Below are 19,425 nucleotides of genomic sequence, written 5' to 3'. Positions count from 1 at the left end.
CCTCTCTTCCCTCCTCCACCCACTCTTCCCTCTCTTCCCTCCTCCACCCTCTCTTCCCTCCTCCACCCTCTCTTCCCTCCTCCACCCTCTCTTCCCTCCTCCACCCTCTCTTCCCTCCTCCACCCTCTCTTCCCTCCTCCACCCACTCTTCCATCTCTTCCCTCCTCCACCCTCTCTTCCCTCCTCCACCCTCTCTACCCTCCTCCACCCTCTCTTCCCTCCTCCACCCTCTCTTCCCTCCTCCACCCTCTCTTCCCTCCTCCACCCTCTCTTCCCTCCTCTACCCTCTCTTCCCCTCCTCTACCCTCTCTACCCTCCTCCACCCTCTCTTCCCTCCTCCACCCTCTCTTCCCTCCTCCACCCTCTCTTCCCTCCTCCACCCTCTCTTCCCTCCTCTACCCTCTCTTCCCTCCTCCACCCTCTCTTCTCTCCTGCACCCTCTCTTCCCTCCTCTACCCTCTCTTCCCTCCTCCACCCTCTCTTCCCTCCTCCACCCTCTCTTCTCTCCTGCACCCTCTCTTCCCTCCTCTACCCTCTCTTCCCTCCTCCACCCTCTCTTCCCTCCTCCACCCTCTCTTCCCTCCTCCACCCTCTCTTCCCTCCTCCACCCTCTCTTCCCTCCTCTACCCTCTCTTCCCTCCTCCTTACCCTCTCTTACCCTCCTCTACCCTCTCTACCCTCCTCCACCCTCTCTTCCCTCCTCCACCCTCTCTTCCCTCCTCCACCCTCTCTTCCCTCCTCCACCCTCTCTTCCCTCCTCTACCCTCTCTTCCCTCCTCCACCCTCTCTTCCCTCCTCTACCCTCTCTTCCATCTCTACCCTCCTCTACCCTCCTCTACCCTCTCTTCCCTCCTCTACCCTCTCTTCCCTCCTCTACCCTCTCTTCCATCTCTACCCTCCTCCACCCTCTCTTCCCTCCTCCACCCTCTCTTCCCTCCTCCACCCACCTCCATCTCTTCCCTCCTCCACCCTCTCTTCCCTCCTCCACCCTCTCTACCCTCCTCCACCCTCTCTTCCCTCCTCCACCCTCTCTTCCCTCCTCCACCCTCTCTTCCCTCCTCCACCCTCTCTACCCTCCCCCTCTCTTCCCTCCTCCACCCTCTCTACCCTCCTCCACCCTCTCTTCCCTCCTCCACCCTCTCTTCCCTCCTCTACCCTCTCTTCCCTCCTCCACCCTCTCTTCCCTCCTCTACCCTCTCTTCCCTCCTCTACCCTCTCTTCCCTCCTCCACCCTCTCTACCCTCCTCCACCCTCTCTTCCCTCCTCCACCCTCTCTTCCCTCCTCCACCCTCTCTTCCCTCCTCCACCCTCTCTTCCCTCCTCTACCCTCTCTTCCCTCCTCCACCCTCTCTTCCCTCCTCTACCATCTCTTCCCTCCTCCACCCTCTCTTCTCTCCTCTACCCTCTCTTCCCTCTCTTCCCTCCTCCACCCTCTCTACCCTCTCTTCCCTCTCTTCCCTCCTCCACCCACTCTTCCCTCTCTTCCCTCCTCCACCCTCTCTTCCCTCCTCCACCCACTCTTCCCTCCTCCACCCACCTTCCATCTCTTCCCTCCTCCACCCTCTCTTCCCTCCTCCACCCTCTCTTCCCTCCTCCACCCTCTCTTCCCTCCTCCACCCTCTCTTCCCTCCTCCACCCTCTCTTCCCTCCTCCACCCTCTCTTCCCTCCTCCACCCTCTCTTCCCTCCTCTACCCTCTCTTCCCTCCTCTACCCTCTCTTCCCTCCTCTACCCTCTCTTCCCTCCTCTACCCTCTCTTCCCTCCTCCACCCTCTCTACCCTCCTCCACCCTCTCTACCCTCCTCCACCCTCTCTTCCCTCCTCCACCCTCTCTTCCCTCCTCCACCCTCTCTTCCCTCCTCTACCCTCTCTTCCCTCCTCTACCCTCTCTTCCCTCCTCCACCCTCTCTTCCCTCCTCTACCCTCTCTTCCCTCCTCTACCCTCTCTTCCATCTCTTCCCTCCTCTACCCTCTCTTCCCTCCTCCACCCTCTCTTCCCTCCTCCACCCTCTCTTCCCTCCTCCACCCTCTCTTCCCTCCTCCACCCTCTCTTCCCTCCTCCACCCTCTCTTCCCTCCTCCACCCTCTCTTCCCTCCTCCACCCTCTCTTCCCTCCTCCACCCTCTCTTCCCTCCTCCACCCTCTCTTCCCTCCTCCCCCTCTCTTCCCTCCTCTACCCTCTCTTCCCTCCTCCACCCTCTCTTCCCTCCTCTACCCTCTCTTCCCTCCTCCACCCTCTCTTCCCTCCTCCACCCTCTCTTCCCTCCTCTTCCCTCTCTTCCCTCCTCCACCCTCTCTTCCCTCCTCCACCCTCTCTTCCCTCCTCTACCCTCTCTTCCCTCCTCTACCCTCTCTTCCCTCCTCTACCCTCTCTTCCATCTCTACCCTCCTCTACCCTCCTCTACCCTCTCTTCCCTCCTCTACCCTCTCTTCCATCTCTTCCCTCCTCTACCCTCTCTTCCCTCCTCCACCCTCTCTTCCCTCCTCTACCCTCTCTTCCCTCCTCTACCCTCTCTTCCCTCCTCTACCCTCTCTTCCCTCCTCTACCCTCTCTTCCATCTCTACCCTCCTCTACCCTCCTCTACCCTCTCTACCCTCCTCTACCCTCTCTACCCTCCTCTACCCTCTCTACCCTCCTCTACCCTCTCTTCCCTCCTCTACCCTCTCTTCCCTCCTCCACCCTCTCTTCCCTCCTCTACCATCTCTTCCCTCCTCTACCCTCTCTTCCCTCCTCTACCCTCTCTTCCATCTCTACCCTCCTCTACCCTCCTCTACCCTCTCTACCCTCCTCTACCCTCTCTACCCTCCTCCACCCTCTCTTCCCTCCTCTACCCTCTCTTCCCTCCTCCACCCTCTCTTCCCTCCTCTACCATCTCTTCCCTCCTCCACCCTCTCTTCCCTCCTCCACCCTCTCTTCCCTCCTCTACCCTCTCTTCCCTCCTCTACCCTCTCTTCCCTCCTCTACCCTCTCTTTCCCTCCTCTACCCTCTCTTCCCTCCTCCACCCTCTCTTCCCTCCTCCACCCTCTCTTCCCTCCTCCACCCTCTCTTCCCTCCTCCACCCTCTCTTCCCTCCTCCACCCTCTCTTCCCTCCTCCACCCTCTCTTCCCTCCTCTACCCTCTCTTCCCTCCTCTACCCTCTCTTCCCTCCTCTACCCTCTCTTCCCTCCTCTACCCTCTCTTCCCTCCTCCACCCTCTCTTCCCTCCTCCACCCTCTCTTCCCTCCTCCACCCTCTCTTCCCTCCTCCACCCTCTCTTCCCTCCTCTACCCTCTCTTCCCTCCTCTACCCTCTCTTCCCTCCTCTACCCTCTCTTTCCCTCCTCCACCCTCTCTTCCCTCCTCTACCCTCTCTTCCCTCCTCCACCCTCTCTTCCCTCCTCTACCCTCTCTTCCCTCCTCTACCCTCTCTTCCCTCCTCCACCATCTCTTCCCTCCTCCACCCTCTCTTCCCTCCTCTACCCACTCTACCCTCTCTTCCCTCCTCCACCCTCTCTTCCCTCCTCCACCCTCTCTTCCCTCCTCCACCCTCTCTTCCCTCCTCCACCCTCTCTTCCCTCCTCCACCCTCTCTTCCCTCCTCCACCCTCTCTTCCCTCCTCCACCCTCTCTTCCCTCCTCTACCCTCTCTTCCCTCCTCTACCATCTCTTCCCTCCTCCACCCTCTCTTCCCTCCTCCACCCTCTCTTCCCTCCTCTACCCTCTCTTCCCTCCTCCACCCTCTCTTCCCTCTCTTCCCTCCTCCACCCTCTCTTCCCTCCTCCACCCTCTCTTCCCTCCTCCACCCTCTCTTCCATCTCTTCCCTCCTCCACCCTCTCTTCCCTCCTCCACCCTCTCTTCCCTCCTCCACCCTCTCTTCCCTCCTCCACCCTCTCTTCCCTCCTCTACCCTCTCTTCCCTCTCTACACTCTCTACCCTCTCTTCCCTCCTCTACCCACTCTTCCCTCCTCCACCCTCTCTTCCCTCCTCCACCCTCTCTACCCTCCTCCACCCTCTCTTCCCTCCTCTACCCTCTCTTCCCTCCTCCACCCTCTCCACCCTCTCTTCCCTCCTCCACCCTCTCTTCCCTCCTCCACCCTCTCTTCCCTCCTCCACCCTCTCTTCCCTCCTCCACCCTCTCCACCCTCTCTTCCCTCCTCCACCCTCTCTTCCCTCCTCCACCCTCTCTTCCCTCCTCCACCCTCTCTTCCATCTCTTCCCTCCTCCACCCTCTCTTCCCTCCTCCACCCTCTCTTCCCTCTCTACACTCTCTACCCTCTCTTCCCTCCTCTACCCTCTCTTCCCTCCTCTACCCTCCTCCACCCTCTCTTCCCTCCTCCACCCTCTCTTCCCTCCTCTACCCTCCTCCACCCTCTCTTCCCTCCTCCACCCTCTCTTCCCTCCTCTACCCTCTCTTCCCTCCTCCACCCTCTCTTCCCTCTCTTCCCTCCTCTACCCTCCTCCACCCTCTCTTCCCTCCTCCACCCTCTCTTCCCTCCTCTACCCTCTCTACACTCTCTACACTCTCTACCCTCTCTTCCCTCCTCTACCCACTCTTCCCTCCTCTACCCTCCTCCACCCTCTCTACCCTCCTCCACCCTCTCTTCCCTCCTCTACCCTCTCTTCCCTCCTCTACCCTCTCTTCCCTCCTCTACCCTCTCTTCCCTCCTCTACCATCTCTTCCCTCCTCTACCCTCTCTTCCCTCCTCCACCATCTCTTCCCTCCTCTACCCTCTCTTCCCTCCTCCACCCTCTCTTCCCTCCTCTACCATCTCTTCCCTCCTCTACCATCTCTACCCTCTCTTCCCTCCTCCACCCTCTCTTCCCTCCTTTACCATCTCTTCCCTCCTCCACCCACTCTTCCCTCCTCCACCCTCTCTTCCCTCCTCCACCCTCTCTTCCCTCCTCCACCCTCTCTTCCCTCCTCCACCCTCTCTTCCCTCCTCCACCCTCTCTTCCCTCCTCCACCCTCTCTTCCCTCCTCCACCCTCTCTTCCCTCCTCCACCCTCTCTTCCCTCCTCTACCATCTCTTCCCTCCTCTACCATCTCTTCCCTCTCTTCCCTCCTCTACCCTCTCTTCACTCCTCTACCATCTCTTCCCTCCTCTACCCTCTCTTCCCTCCTCCACCCTCTCTTCCCTCCTTTACCATCTCTTCCCTCCTCCACCCACTCTTCCCTCCTCTACCCTCTCTTCCCTCCTCTACCCTCTCTTCCCTCCTCCACCCTCTCTTCCCTCTCTTCCCTCCTCCACCCTCTCTTCCCTCCTCTTCCCTCTCTTCCCTCCTCCACCCACTCTTCCCTCTCTTCCCTCCTCCACCCTCTCTTCCCTCCTCCACCCTCTCTTCCCTCCTCCACCCTCTCTTCCCTCCTCCACCCTCTCTTCCCTCCTCCACCCTCTCTTCCCTCCTCCACCCACTCTTCCATCTCTTCCCTCCTCCACCCTCTCTTCCCTCCTCCACCCTCTCTACCCTCCTCCACCCTCTCTTCCCTCCTCCACCCTCTCTTCCCTCCTCCACCCTCTCTTCCCTCCTCCACCCTCTCTTCCCTCCTCTACCCTCTCTTCCCTCCTCTACCCTCTCTACCCTCCTCCACCCTCTCTACCCTCCTCCACCCTCTCTTCCCTCCTCCACCCTCTCTTCCCTCCTCCACCCTCTCTTCCCTCCTCCACCCTCTCTTCCCTCCTCTACCCTCTCTTCCCTCCTCCACCCTCTCTTCTCTCCTGCACCCTCTCTTCCCTCCTCTACCCTCTCTTCCCTCCTCCACCCTCTCTTCCCTCCTCCACCCTCTCTTCTCTCCTGCACCCTCTCTTCCCTCCTCTCCCTCTCTTCCCTCCTCCACCCTCTCTTCCCTCCTCCACCCTCTCTTCCCTCCTCACCCTCTCTTCCCTCCTCCACCCTCTCTTCCCTCCTCTACCCTCTCTTCCCTCCTCTACCCTCTCTACCCTCCTCTACCCTCTCTACCCTCCTCCACCCTCTCTTCCCTCCTCCACCCTCTCTTCCCTCCTCCACCCTCTCTTCCCTCCTCCACCCTCTCTTCCCTCCTCTACCCTCTCTTCCCTCCTCCACCCTCTCTTCCCTCCTCTACCCTCTCTTCCATCTCTACCCTCCTCTACCCTCCTCTACCCTCTCTTCCCTCCTCTACCCTCTCTTCCCTCCTCTACCCTCTCTACCCTCCTCCACCCTCTCTACCCTCCTCCACCCTCTCTTCCCTCCTCCACCCTCTCTACCCTCCTCCACCCTCTCTTCCCTCCTCTACCCTCTCTTCCCTCCTCTACCCTCTCTTCCCTCCTCTACCCTCTCTTCCCTCCTCTACCCTCTCTTCCCTCCTCTACCCTCTCTTCCCTCCTCCACCCTCTCTACCCTCCTCCACCCTCTCTTCCCTCCTCCACCCTCTCTTCCCTCCTCCACCCTCTCTTCCCTCCTCCACCCTCTCTTCCCTCCTCCACCCTCTCTCCCTCCTCCACCCTCTCTTCCCTCCTCTACCCTCTCTTCCCTCCTCCACCCTCTCTTCCCTCCTCTACCCTCTCTTCCCTCTCTTCCCTCCTCCACCCTCTCTACCCTCTCTTCCCTCTCTTCCCTCCTCCACCCACTCTTCCCTCTCTTCCCTCCTCCACCCTCTCTTCCCTCCTCCACCCACTCTTCCCTCCTCCACCCACCTTCCATCTCTTCCCTCCTCCACCCTCTCTTCCCTCCTCCACCCTCTCTTCCCTCCTCCACCCTCTCTTCCCTCCTCCACCCTCTCTTCCCTCCTCCACCCTCTCTTCCCTCCTCCACCCTCTCTTCCCTCCTCCACCCTCTCTTCCCTCCTCCACCCTCTCTTCCCTCCTCTACCCTCTCTTCCCTCCTCCACCCTCTCTTCCCTCCTCTACCCTCTCTTCCCTCCTCTACCCTCTCTTCCCTCCTCTACCCTCTCTTCCCTCCTCTACCCTCTCTTCCCTCCTCCACCCTCTCTTCCCTCCTCACCCTCTCTTCCCTCCTCACCCTCTCTTCCCTCCTCTACCCTCTCTTCCCTCCTCACCCTCTCTTCCCTCCTCCACCCTCTCTCCCTCCTCCACCCTCTCTACCCTCCTCCACCCTCTCTTCCCTCCTCCACCCTCTCTTCCCTCCTCCACCCTCTCTTCCCTCCTCACCCTCTCTTCCCTCCTCTACCCTCTCTTCCCTCCTCCACCCTCTCTTCCCTCCTCCACCCTCTCTTCCCTCCTCCCCACCCTCTCTTCCCTCCTCACCCTCTCTTCCCTCCTCCACCCTCTCTTCCCTCCTCCACCCTCTCTTCCCTCCTCCACCCTCTCTTCCCTCCTCCACCCTCTCTTCCCTCCTCCACCCTCTCTTCCCTCCTCCACCCTCTCTTCCCTCCTCCACCCTCTCTTCCCTCCTCCACCCTCTCTTCCCTCCTCCACCCTCTCTTCCCTCCTCCACCCTCTCTTCCCTCCTCCACCCTCTCTTCCCTCCTCCCCTCTCTTCCCTCCTCTACCCTCTCTCCCTCCTCTACCCTCTCTACCCTCCTCTACCCTCTCTCCCTCCTCACCCTCTCTACCCTCCTCCACCCTCTCTTCCCTCCCCCCCCTCTTCCCTCCTCCACCCTCTCTTCCCTCCTCCACCCTCTCTTCCCTCCTCCACCCTCTCTTCCCTCCTCCACCCTCTCTTCCCTCCTCCACCCTCTCTTCCCTCCTCCACCCTCTCTTCCCTCCTCCACCCTCTCTCCCTCCTCCACCCTCTCTTCCCTCCTCCACCCTCACTCTCCCTCCTCCACCCTCTCTTCCCACCTCCACCCTCTCTTCCCTCCTCCACCCTCTCTTCCCTCCTCCACCCTCTCTTCCCTCCTCTACCCTCTCTACCCTCCTCTACCCTCCTTCCCTCCTCCACCCTCTCTCCCTCCTCCACCCTCTCTTCCCTCCTCTACCCTCCTCTACCCTCCTCCACCCTCTCTTCCCTCCTCTACCCTCTCTTCCCTCCTCTACCCACTCTTCCCTCTCTTCCCTCCTCTACCCTCTCTACCCTCCTCTACCCTCTCTTCCCTCCTCTACCCTCTCTTCCCTCCTCTACCCTCTCTTCCCTCCTCTACCCTCTCTTCCCTCCTCCACCCTCTCTTCCCTCCTCCACCCTCTCTTCCCTCCTCTACCCTCTCTTCCATCTCTACCCTCTCTTCCATCTCTTCCCTCCTCTACCCTCTCTTCCCTCCTCTACCCTCCTCTACCCTCTCTTCCCTCCTCTACCCTCTCTTCCATCTCTACCCTCCTCTACCCTCTCTACCCTCCTCTACCCTCTCTTCCCTCCTCCACCCTCTCTTCCCTCCTCTACCCTCTCTACCCTCCTCCACCCTCTCTTCCCTCCTCTACCCTCTCTTCCCTCCTCTACCCTCTCTTCCCTCCTCTACCCTCTCTTCCCTCCTCTACCCTCTCTTTCCCTCCTCTACCCTCTCTTCCCTCCTCTACCCTCTCTTCCCTCCTCTACCCTCTCTTCCCTCCTCCACCATCTCTTCCCTCCTCTACCCTCTCTTTCCCTCCTCCACCCTCTCTTCCCTCCTCTACCCTCTCTTTCCCTCCTCTACCCTCTCTTCCCTCCTCCACCCTCTCTTCCCTCCTCTACCCTCTCTTTCCCTCCTCCACCCTCTCTTCCCTCCTCTACCCTCTCTTCCCTCCTCTACCATCTCTTCCCTCCTCTACCCTCTCTTTCCCTCCTCTACCCTCTCTACCCTCCTCTACCCTCTCTACCCTCCTCTACCCTCTCTTCCCTCCTCTACCCTCTCTTCCCTCCTCTACCCTCCTCTACCCACTCTTCCCTCCTCCACCCTCTCTTCCCTCCTCTACCCTCTCTTCCCTCCTCTACCATCTCTTCCCTCCTCTACCCTCTCTTTCCCTCCTCCACCCTCTCTTCCCTCCTCTACCCTCTCTTCCCTCCTCCACCCTCTCTTCCCTCCTCTACCATCTCTTCCCTCCTCTACCCTCTCTTTCCCTCCTCCACCCTCTCTTCCCTCCTTTCTATCCACTAGGTCTTTAGACTTCCTCTGCTTCTTCACAATACCTTTAAACAAACAGTTCTGATATGAATACAGTTCTCTCTCTGCATCCTAAATGGCCTCAAAAGGTTTTACAGCTGCAGCATCGAGAGCATCCTGACTGGTTGCCACACCGCCTGGTATGACAACTGCTCGGCCTCCGACCGCAAGGCACTACAGAGGGTAGTGCGTACGGCCCAGTACATCACCGGGGCCAAGCTTCCTGCCCTGCAGGACCTCTACACCAGGTGGTGTCAGAGGAAGACCCTAAGAATTGACTCCAGCCACACTAGTCATAGACCGTTCTCTCTGCTACCACACAACAATTCTTAGTGATTTTTATCTCTTTTATTAACTGCGTTGTAAAGTAAGCATTTCACTGTAAGGTTGTGTTTGGTGCATGTGACAAAATACAATTTTATTTGATATCATAAGTATTCAGCCTCCTTGGATTTTTCTACTTGTCCAGCGTTTTTTTGTCGTCACTCAGATAACTGAAGCAGATTTTTAAAAATACTTTGATTTGGCACATACTGGATGAAATACTACGGGTGGTAGAGAACACCCCATAGAGGGAGGATGATGGGTCCTACGGGTGGTAGAGAACACCCCATAGAGGGAGGATGATGGGTCCTACGGGTGGTAGAGAACACCCCATAGAGGGAGGATGATGGGTCCTACGGGTGGTAGAGAACACCCCATAGAGGGAGGATGATGGGTCCTACGGGTGGTAGAGAACACCCCATAGAGGGAGGATGATGGGTCCTACGGGTGGTAGAGAACACCCCATAGAGGGAGGATGATGGGTCCTACGGGTGGTAGAGAACACCCCATAGAGGGAGGATGATGGGTCCTACGGGTTGTAGAGAACACCCCATAGAGGGAGGATGATGGGTCCTACGGGTGGTAGAGTACACCCCATAGAGGGAGGATGATGGGTCCTACGGGTGGTAGAGTACACCCCATAGAGGGAGGATGATGGGTCCTACGGGTGGTAGAGAACACCCCATAGAGGGAAGATGATAAGGGTCCTACGGGTGGTAGAGTACACCCCATAGAGGGAGGATGATGGGTCCTACGGGTGGTAGAGTACACCCCATAGAGGGAGGATGATGGATCCTACGGGTGGTAGGGTACACCCCATAGAGGGAGGATGATGGGTCCTACGGGTGGTAGAGAACACCCCATAGAGGGAGGATGATGAGGGTCCTATGGGTGGTAGAGAACACCCCATAGAGGGAGGATGATGGATCCTACGGGTGGTAGAGTACACCCCATAGAGGGAGGATGATGAGGGTCCTACGGGTGGTAGAGAACACTCCATAGAGGGAGGATGATGGATCCTACGGGTGGTAGCGAACACCCCATAGAGGGAGGATGATGGGCTCTACGGGTGGTAGCGAACACCCCATAGAGGGAGGATGATGGGTCCTACGGGTGGTAGAGAACACCCCATAGAGGGAGGATGATGAGGGTCCTATGGTTGGTAGAGAACACCCCATAGAGGGAGGATGATGAGGGTCCTACTGGTGGTAGAGAACCCCCCATAGAGGGAGGATGATGGGTCCTATGGTTGGTAGAGAACACCCCATAGAGGGAGGATGATGAGGGTCCTACGGGTGGTAGAGAACACCCCATAGAGGGAGGATGATGGGTCCTACGGATGGTAGAGAACACCCCATAGAGGGAGGATGATGGGTCCTACGGGTGGTAGAGAACACCCCAAAGAGGGAGGATGATGAGGGTCCTACGGGTGGTAGAGAACACCCCATAGAGGGAGGATGATGGGTCCTACGGGTGGTAGAGTACACCCCATAGAGGGAGGATGATGGGTCCTAAGGGTGGTAGAGAACACCCCATAGAGGGAGGATGATGGGTCCTACGGGTGGTAGAGAACACCCCATAGAGGGAGGATGATGAAGGGTCCTACGTGTGGTAGAGAACACCCCATAGAGGGAGGAGGATGATGGGTCCTACGGGTGGTAGAGTACACCCCATAGAGGGAGGATGATGGGTCCTACGGGTGGTAGAGAACACCTCATAGAGGGAGGATGATGGGTCCTACGGGTGGTAGAGAACACCCCATAGAGGGAGGATGATTGGTCCTACGGGTGGTAGAGTACACCCCATAGAGGGAGGATGATGGGTCCTACGGGTGGTAGAGAACACCCCATAGAGGGAGGATGATGGGTCCTACGGGTGGTAGAGAACACCCCATAGAGGGAAGATGATAAGGGTCCTACGGGTGGTAGAGAACACCCCATAGAGGGAAGATGATAAGGGTCCTACGGGTGGTAGAGAACACCCCATAGAGGGAGGATGATGGGTCCTATGGGTGGTAGAGTACACCCCATAGAGGGAGGATGATGGGTCCTACGGGTGGTAGAGAACACCCCATAGAGGGAGGATGATGGGTCCTACGGGTGGTAGAGTACACCCCATAGAGGGAGGATGATGGGTCCTACGGGTGGTAGAGAACACCCCATAGAGGGAGGATGATGGGTTCTACGGGTGGTAGAGAACACCTCATAGAGGGAGGATGATGGGTCCTATGGGTGGTAGAGAACACCCCATAGAGGGAGGATGATGGGTTCTACGGGTGGTAGAGAACACCTCATAGAGGGAGGATGATGGGTCCTACGGGTGGTAGAGAACACCTCATAGAGGGAGGATGATGAGGGTCCTACGGGTGGTAGAGAACACCCCATAGAGGGAGGATGATGATGGGTCCTACGGGTGGTAGAGTACACCCCATAGAGGGAGGATGATGGGTCCTATGGGTGGTAGAGAACACCCCATAGAGGGAGGATGATGGGTCCTACGGGTTGTAGAGAACACCCCATAGAGGGAGGATGATGGGTCCTACGGGTGGTAGAGTACACCCCATAGAGGGAGGATGATGGGTCCTACGGGTGGTAGAGTACACCCCATAGAGGGAGGATGATGGGTCCTACGGGTGGTAGAGAACACCCCATAGAGGGAAGATGATAAGGGTCCTACGGGTGGTAGAGTACACCCCATAGAGGGAGGATGATGGGTCCTACGGGTGGTAGAGTACACCCCATAGAGGGAGGATGATGGATCCTACGGGTGGTAGGGTACACCCCATAGAGGGAGGATGATGGGTCCTACGGGTGGTAGAGTACACCCCATAGAGGGAGGATGATGAGGGTCCTACGGGTGGTAGAGAACACTCCATAGAGGGAGGATGATGGGTCCTACGGGTGGTAGAGAACACCCCATAGAGGGAGGATGATGGGTCCTACGGGTGGTAGAGTACACCCCATAGAGGGAGGATGATGGGTCCTACGGGTGGTAGAGAACACCCCATAGAGGGAGGATGATGGGTTCTACGGGTGGTAGAGAACACCTCATAGAGGGAGGATGATGGGTCCTATGGGTGGTAGAGAACACCCCATAGAGGGAGGATGATGGGTTCTACGGGTGGTAGAGAACACCTCATAGAGGGAGGATGATGGGTCCTACGGGTGGTAGAGAACACCTCATAGAGGGAGGATGATGAGGGTCCTACGGGTGGTAGAGAACACCCCATAGAGGGAGGATGATGATGGGTCCTACGGGTGGTAGAGTACACCCCATAGAGGGAGGATGATGGGTCCTATGGGTGGTAGAGAACACCCCATAGAGGGAGGATGATGGGTCCTACGGGTTGTAGAGAACACCCCATAGAGGGAGGATGATGGGTCCTACGGGTGGTAGAGTACACCCCATAGAGGGAGGATGATGGGTCCTACGGGTGGTAGAGTACACCCCATAGAGGGAGGATGATGGGTCCTACGGGTGGTAGAGAACACCCCATAGAGGGAAGATGATAAGGGTCCTACGGGTGGTAGAGTACACCCCATAGAGGGAGGATGATGGGTCCTACGGGTGGTAGAGTACACCCCATAGAGGGAGGATGATGGATCCTACGGGTGGTAGGGTACACCCCATAGAGGGAGGATGATGGGTCCTACGGGTGGTAGAGAACACCCCATAGAGGGAGGATGATGAGGGTCCTATGGGTGGTAGAGAACACCCCATAGAGGGAGGATGATGGATCCTACGGGTGGTAGAGTACACCCCATAGAGGGAGGATGATGAGGGTCCTACGGGTGGTAGAGAACACTCCATAGAGGGAGGATGATGGATCCTACGGGTGGTAGCGAACACCCCATAGAGGGAGGATGATGGGCTCTACGGGTGGTAGCGAACACCCCATAGAGGGAGGATGATGGGTCCTACGGGTGGTAGAGAACACCCCATAGAGGGAGGATGATGAGGGTCCTATGGTTGGTAGAGAACACCCCATAGAGGGAGGATGATGAGGGTCCTACTGGTGGTAGAGAACCCCCCATAGAGGGAGGATGATGGGTCCTATGGTTGGTAGAGAACACCCCATAGAGGGAGGATGATGAGGGTCCTACGGGTGGTAGAGAACACCCCATAGAGGGAGGATGATGGGTCCTACGGATGGTAGAGAACACCCCATAGAGGGAGGATGATGGGTCCTACGGGTGGTAGAGAACACCCCAAAGAGGGAGGATGATGAGGGTCCTACGGGTGGTAGAGAACACCCCATAGAGGGAGGATGATGGGTCCTACGGGTGGTAGAGTACACCCCATAGAGGGAGGATGATGGGTCCTAAGGGTGGTAGAGAACACCCCATAGAGGGAGGATGATGGGTCCTACGGGTGGTAGAGAACACCCCATAGAGGGAGGAGGATGATGGGTCCTACGGGTGGTAGAGTACACCCCATAGAGGGAGGATGATGGGTCCTACGGGTGGTAGAGAACACCTCATAGAGGGAGGATGATGGGTCCTACGGGTGGTAGAGAACACCCCATAGAGGGAGGATGATTGGTCCTACGGGTGGTAGAGTACACCCCATAGAGGGAGGATGATGGGTCCTACGGGTGGTAGAGAACACCCCATAGAGGGAGGATGATGGGTCCTACGGGTGGTAGAGAACACCCCATAGAGGGAAGATGATAAGGGTCCTACGGGTGGTAGAGAACACCCCATAGAGGGAAGATGATAAGGGTCCTACGGGTGGTAGAGAACACCCCATAGAGGGAGGATGATGGGTCCTATGGGTTGTAGAGTACACCCCATAGAGGGAGGATGATGGGTCCTACGGGTGGTAGAGAACACCCCATAGAGGGAGGATGATGGGTCCTACGGGTGGTAGAGTACACCCCATAGAGGGAGGATGATGGGTCCTACGGGTGGTAGAGAACACCCCATAGAGGGAGGATGATGGGTTCTACGGGTGGTAGAGAACACCTCATAGAGGGAGGATGATGGGTCCTATGGGTGGTAGAGAACACCCCATAGAGGGAGGATGATGGGTTCTACGGGTGGTAGAGAACACCTCATAGAGGGAGGATGATGGGTCCTACGGGTGGTAGAGAACACCTCATAGAGGGAGGATGATGAGGGTCCTACGGGTGGTAGAGAACACCCCATAGAGGGAGGATGATGATGGGTCCTACGGGTGGTAGAGTACACCCCATAGAGGGAGGATGATGGGTCCTATGGGTGGTAGAGTACACCCCATAGAGGGAGGATGATGGGTCCTACGGGTGGTAGAGAACACCCCATAGAGGGAGGATGATGAGTCCTACGGGTGGTAGAGAACACCCCATAGAGGGAGGATGATGGGTCCTACGGGTGGTAGAGAACACCCCATAGAGGGAGGATGATGGGTCCTACGGGTGGTAGAGAACACCCCATAGAGGGAGGATGATGGGTCCTACGGGTGGTAGAGTACACCCCATAGAGGGAGGATGATGGGTCCTACGGGTGGTAGAGTACACCCCATAGAGGGAGGATGATGGGTCCTACGGGTGGTAGAGTACACCCCATAGAGGGAGGATGATGGGTCCTACGGGTGGTAGAGTACACCCCATAGAGGGAGGATGATGGGTCCTACGGGTGGTAGAGAACACCCCATAGAGGGAGGATGATGAGGGTCCTACGGGTGGTAGAGAACACCCCATAGAGGGAGGAGGATGGGTCCTACGGGTGGTAGAGTACACCCCATAGAGGGAGGATGATGGGTCCTACGGGTGGTAGAGTACACCCCATAGAGGGAGGATGATGGGTCCTACGGGTGGTAGAGAACACCCCATAGAGGGAGGATGATGAGGGTCCTACGGGTGGTAGAGAACACCCCATAGAGGGAGGATGATGAGGGTCCTACGGGTGGTAGAGTACACCCCATAGAGGGAGGATGATGAGGGTCCTACGGGTGGTAGAGTACACCCCATAGAGGGAGGATGATGGGTCCTACGGGTGGTAGAGAACACCCCATAGAGGGAGGATGATGGGTCCTACGGGTGGTAGAGAACACCCCATAGAGGGAGGATGATGGGTCCTACGGGTGGTAGAGAACACCCCATAGAGGGAGGATGATGAGGGTCCTACGGGTGGTAGAGTACACCCCATAGAGGGAGGATGATGGGTCCTACGGGTGGTAGAGAACACCCCATAGAGGGAGGATGATGGGTTCTACGGGTGGTAGAGTACACCCCATAGAGGGAGGATGATGGGTCCTACGGGTGGTAGAGAACACCCCATAGAGGGAGGATGATGAGTCCTACGGGTGGTAGAGAACACCCCATAGAGGGAGGATGATGGGTCCTACGGGTGGTAGAGTACACCCCATAGAGGGAGGATGATGGGTCCTACGGGTGGTAGAGTACACCCCATAGAGGGAGGATGATGGGTCCTACGGGTGGTAGAGAACACCCCATAGAGGGAAGATGATAAGGGTCCTACGGGTGGTAGAGAACACCCCATAGAGGGAAGATGATAAGGGTCCTACGGGTGGCAACTGCCAGAAGTACAACCAAAGACAACAATGAAAGGCAAAATGGGAGCAAAATTAATAAACTAAAGTACGAGGAAAAGGATAGAGAACGTGGAGAGAGAGCAGCTCTGAACTAATCTCAGATTCCTGGAGGAACCCTGTTGATGGGCCCAGTGTAGTCTGTCTGGAGGAACCCTGGTGTTGGGCCCAGTGTAGTCTGTCTGGAGGAACCCTGTTGATGGGCCCAGTGTAGTCTGGAGGAACCCTGTTCTTGGGCCCAGTGTGGTCTGTCTGGAGGAACCCTGTTCTTGGGCCCAGTGTGGTCTGTCTGGAGGAACCCTGGTGTTGGGCCCAGTGTAGTCTGTCTGGAGGAACCCTGTTGATGGGCCCAGTGTAGTCTGTCTGGAGGAACCCTGGTGTTGGGCCCAGTGTAGTCTGTCTGGAGGAACCCTGTTCTTGGGCCCAGTGTGGTCTGTCTGGAGGAACCCTGTTGTTGGGCCCAGTGTAGTCTGTCTGGAGGAACCCTGTTGATGGGCCCAGTGTAGTCTGTCTGGAGGAACCCTGTTGATGGGCCCAGTGTAGTCTGTCTGGAGGAACCCTGTTGATGGGCCCAGTGTAGTCTGTCTGGAGGAACCCTGTTGATGGGCCCAGTGTAGTCTGTCTGGAGGAACCCTGTTGATGGGCCCAGTGTAGTCTGGAGGAACCCTGGTGTTGGGCCCAGTGTAGTCTGTCTGGAGGAACCCTGGTGACGGGCCCAGTGTAGTCTGTCTGGAGGAACCCTGTTGATGGGCCCAGTGTAGTCTGTCTGGAGGAACCCTGGTGTTGGGCCCAGTGTAGTCTGTCTGGAGGAACCCTGGTGACGGGCCCAGTGTAGTCTGTCTGGAGGAACCCTGTTGATGGGCCCAGTGTAGTCTGTCTGGAGGAACCCTGGTGTTGGGCCCAGTGTAGTCTGTCTGGAGGAACCCTGTTGATGGGCCCAGTGTAGTCTGTCTGGAGGAACCCTGGTGTTGGGCCCAGTGTAGTCTGTCTGGAGGAACCCTGCTGTTGGGCCCAGTGTAGTCTGTCTGGAGGAACCCTGTTGTTGGGCCCAGTGTAGTCTGGAGGAACCCTGTTGATGGGCCCAGTGTAGTCTGTCTGGAGGAACCCTGTTGATGGGCCCAGTGTAGTCTGTCTGGAGGAACCCTGTTGATGGGCCCAGTGTAGTCTGGAGGAACCCTGTTGATGGGCCCAGTGTAGTCTGTCTGGAGGAACCCTGTTGATGGGCCCAGTGTAGTCTGTCTGGAGGAACCCTGTTGATGGGCCCAGTGTAGTCTGTCTGGAGGAACCCTGTTGATGGGCCCAGTGTAGTCTGGAGGAACCCTGCTGTTGGGCCCAGTGTAGTCTGTCTGGAGGAACCCTGCTGTTGGGCCCAGTGTAGTCTGTCTGGAGGAACCCTGTTGTTGGGCCCAGTGTAGTCTGGAGGAACCCTGTTGATGGGCCCAGTGTAGTCTGTCTGGAGGAACCCTGTTGATGGGCCCAGTGTAGTCTGTCTGGAGGAACCCTGTTGTTGGGCCCAGTGTAGTCTGTCTGGAGGAACCCTGTTGATGGGCCCAGTGTAGTCTGGAGGAACCCTGTTGTTGGGCCCAGTGTAGTCTGTCTGGAGGAACCCTGTTGTTGGGCCCAGTGTAGTCTGGAGGAACCCTGGTGTTGGGCCCAGTGTAGTCTGGAGGAACCCTGGTGATGGGCCCAGTGTAGTCTGTCTGGAGGAACCCTGTTGATGGGCCCAGTCTAGTCTGTCTGGAGGAACCCTGGTGATGGGCCCAGTGTAGTCTGTCTGGAGGAACCCTGGTGTTGGGCCCAGTGTAGTCTGTATGTATTACAGTGGAGCCCTCAATTACAGCGTTACCCTGGAAACAGTCTCACGTTGTCATAACTCATATTCCCATGGCAACGTCATGAGAGGTGTTGAAGGAGCTATACCGCTGTTTACCTCCTTCCTCTTCCTCTTCCTCTTTGTTTGGGAATAAAAAGCCTTTTATTTTGTCTCATTAAGATTGTTCTTTCTTTACACTCCATATTATAGAGTGGTATGGGTCGTTATACTCCATATTATAGAGTGGTATGGGTCGTTATACTCCATATTATAGAGTGGTATGGGTCGTTATACTCCATATTATAGAGTGGTATGGGTCGTTATACTCCATATTATAGAGTGGTATGGGTCGTTATACTCCATGTTATAGAGTGGTATGGGTCGTTATACTCCATGTTATAGAGTGGTATGGGTCGTTATACTCCATATTATAGAGTGGTATGGGTCGTTATACTCCATATTATAGAGTGGTATGGGTCGTTATACTCCATGTTATAGAGTGGTATGGGTCGTTATACTCCATGTTATAGAGTGGTATGGGTCGTTATACTCCATATTATAGAGTGGTATGGGTCGTTATACTCCATGTTATAGAGTGGTATGGGTCGTTATACTCCATGTTATAGAGTGGTATGGGTCGTTATACTCCATATTATAGAGTGGTATGGGTCGTTATACTCCATGTTATAGAGTGGTATGGGTCGTTATACTCCATATTATAGAGTGGTATGGGTCGTTATACTCCATATTATAGAGTGGTATGGGTCGTTATACTCCATGTTATAGAGTGGTATGGGTCGTTATACTCCATGTTATAGAGTGGTATGGGTCGTTATACTCCATGTTATAGAGTGGTATGGGTCGTTATACTCCATGTTATAGAGTGGTATGGGTCGTTATACTCCATGTTATAGAGTGGTATGGGTCGTTATACTCCATGTTATAGAGTGGTATGGGTCGTTATACTCCATATTATAGAGTGGTATGGGTCGTTATACTCCATATTATAGAGTGGTATGGGTCGTTATACTCCATATTATAGAGTGGTGTGGGTCGTTATACTCCATATTATAGAGTGGTATGGGTCGTTATACTCCATATTAGAGTGGTATGGGTTGTCATACTCCATATTATAGAGTGGTATGGGTCGTCATACTCCATATTATAGAGTGGTATGGGTTGTCATACTCCATATTATAGAGTGGTATGGGTCGTTATACTCCATATTATAGGGTGGTATGGGTCGTCATACTCCATATTATAGAGTGGTGTGGGTCGTCATACTCCATATTATAGAGTGGTGTGGGTCGTTATACTCCATATTAGAGAGTGGTATGGGTCGTTATACTCCATATTATAGAGTGGTATGGGTCGTTATACTCCATATTAGAGAGTGGTATGGGTCGTTATACTCCATATTATAGAGTGGTATGGGTCGTTTTACTCCATATTATAGAGTGGTATGGGTCGTTATACTCCATATTATAGAGTGGTATGGGTCGTTATACTCCATATTATAGAGTGGTATGGGTCATTATACTCCATATTAGAGAGTGGTATGGGTCGTTATACTCCATATTATAGAGTGGTATGGGTCGTTATACTCCATATTAGAGTGGTGTGGGTCGTTATACTCCATATTATAGAGTGGTATGGGTCGTTATACTCCATATTAGAGTGGTGTGGGTCGTTATACTCCATATTATAGAGTGGTATGGGTCGTTATACTCCATATTAGAGTGGTGTGGGTCGTTATACTCCATATTATAGAGTGGTATGGGTCGT

The sequence above is a fragment of the Salvelinus fontinalis genome, unplaced genomic scaffold (assembly GCF_029448725.1).
Source record: "Salvelinus fontinalis isolate EN_2023a unplaced genomic scaffold, ASM2944872v1 scaffold_1118, whole genome shotgun sequence".
Lineage (NCBI taxonomy): Eukaryota > Metazoa > Chordata > Actinopteri > Salmoniformes > Salmonidae > Salvelinus > Salvelinus fontinalis.
The sequence above is the reverse complement of the archived record's forward strand: the minus strand, read 5'-3'. Positions refer to the sequence as shown.